The sequence below is a fragment of the Dipodomys spectabilis genome, unplaced genomic scaffold, assembly GCF_019054845.1.
Source record: "Dipodomys spectabilis isolate Male_0828 unplaced genomic scaffold, ASM1905484v1 ptg000396l, whole genome shotgun sequence".
NCBI lineage: Eukaryota > Metazoa > Chordata > Mammalia > Rodentia > Heteromyidae > Dipodomys > Dipodomys spectabilis.
This window is the reverse complement of record NW_024871073.1, coordinates 887,690-890,048: the sequence shown is the minus strand read 5'-3', so window position 1 is coordinate 890,048 and position 2,359 is coordinate 887,690. Positions and strand designations below refer to the sequence as shown.

At 32.0% G+C, this 2,359-nt stretch overlaps 1 pseudogene; it reads left to right on the top strand.

Moving 5' to 3' along the window:
* Positions 1–1,004: 1,004 nt before the first annotated feature.
* LOC122096877 lies at positions 1,005–1,104 on the top strand (annotated as a pseudogene).
* Positions 1,105–2,359: the final 1,255 nt, after the last annotated feature.

Below are 2,359 nucleotides of genomic sequence, written 5' to 3'. Positions count from 1 at the left end.
TGTGTAAATAAAATATCAGCACATATAAATATAAAATATATAACTATATATAATATAAGAAAAAGGCACATGTTTTGCAATGTTCTGTTGTGGTTAGGGTATCAAAGGCAACTGTGTTTTAAAGTATTATTCCATTATTTCTACCTCAGTGTTTGGTAGAGTTGGACCTAAAGCTTTACCATTTGTAGATTTACAGCCTAGAGGCAAGATGAAACACTGTGATTAAACCATTACCAATTTAAGGCCTAATATCAAGGAGAAACATATAGACTTCTCTTGTACCTATGAAAATATTTGGTGAAAGAAAGGCAGTAGTGTAAATTCCTGCCTGGTTGGATGGTAGCCTGGCCAGGACATTAGGTAATCATGCATATGAATTTATTTTCACCTTCTTGGCTTTAGCTACTTTTAAAACGTTAGGTATAACAAACAATTATATTTTGATAAAATACCTTCTAGTCTAAACGATTCTGTCTTAACTATTCATTTCTCTATAATCCCTCTTAACTAAGATTAGTTTTGTTCCAAAAAGGAAATCTATGCTGTCAGGGTAAGATATTCTGGTTGGTCTGTTGCTACATGGAAGAAGAGTGAAGGGTCAGGTAGACATTTGTGCCAGTAAGACCTCATTTAGGAAATTTTAAGCTGCAGAAGTTTAGAAGTAGCTCTTAAGCAAGGCTTATTTTGAATCCATTAGTTCCACAAAGCTAACTCAGTTGATAAATAAGTACTTGAAGAGCCATCACCTTTGGATCTAGGTATAAAGGCTTCAAAGTATGATCAAATTTAATTGAAAAAGACTTAAAATAGTCATTGACAAAAAAAATTGCAAATGTGAGCAATCGACCAAACAATGTAAGTTTTCCAATATACACAGAATTTTAGAGAATTAAGATCAATAGCATTTTGGGAACAATAAGTTTTCCTGGTTACAAACAGTCAACCAAGGATATATGCCTTTATAAAGACTGCATCATTAACTATGTAAATTTACAGGATATGACATGCTTCAGCAGCACGTTTACCCAAATTACAACAATACAGAGATTAACATGGCACTTGTACAAGGATGATATGAAAATTTGTGAAGTATGCCATATTTTTCATTCTTCAGATGCAAGAAATGAAAAGCAGTTATTAAAAATGATTACAAAAATAAAAATGTAACAATACATGTAATTAATTGAACTAAAAGTTAGTTTGACATCAGTGTATTAAATCCTCACCTTAGAAAGGCCTTTACATAGCATAATCTTTACAAAAGGTTTGAAATTAGATAACATCGTCATTTTATTCCGAAGAAATAACATACTATAAGGACCTAGGAAAAAAAGGAATGTTAAACTGTTTCTATATGGAATGCTATCTGAAATAACACATTTAAAAATGAACCTATATATTATAAAACAATGTAGAATTCAGACTATTATATCTAGGAGAGAATGAAATAGATTATGGATATTATACAAACAAAATACAGATTAGATTAAAATATACTTTTTTCAGACAAAAACCAGAAATATCTTTAGTTTCTGTACTACACATTTCAACAGATAAGAAAATGATTTCTGATTTAAAAAACACAAACTCTGCAGAAATCATTATAGATGTATACAAACAAATCATGAATACATTTTGACATCAAAGTCAGGCAATTCACTTGAAGAATACCATGGAGTCCATGAATTTTTAAAGTAAGATATTGCTGCTGTTTGTATGGTGAAAATATTTTGTACGGACACAAGGATGGATTGGCATTTTTGAAATTTAAGAAACTTAACCAAACCATTATGACTTAGGAGAACAATTTTTACAGCTTTCCACAACTCCAAAAACGTAGTGATACATATTTATCCTTTTGGCAGTATCAAATGCAGTTTCTTCAAAGTTCTTCAGACCTGGTTTGATAATTTGATAATATTCAATAGTAGGAGATCCAGCATATTTTTGCTATTTCTATTCCAAACAGCAAGATGCAAGGGGGTCAAGAGGACTTTAGTTTGGGCATTGCGATATGCATCATGATGAACTAAGAAAGAATCCAGTCTGGTATTATTCTACATATAAGCACTGTGTAGGGATGTCCAGCAATTCACAGTTATTGCATGAATATCTGCCTTGAGCCACCAACTCATGGATAATATCTAAGTGTCCACTGTAGGATTCCCGATGAAGAGAGGTATATTCATCATCATTCCTAGTATTCACATGAGTGGCCTTTTTGGAAAGTAGTCTCTGTACTGTAGTAAGCTGATTATTTTCAGCAGCCAATAGAATAATTTGCTTGAATACTTCTCCATTTTTTCTGCGAATGATATCATTCCTCACTTTTTCATCTTGTGCCTTGTCTTCATCAGAA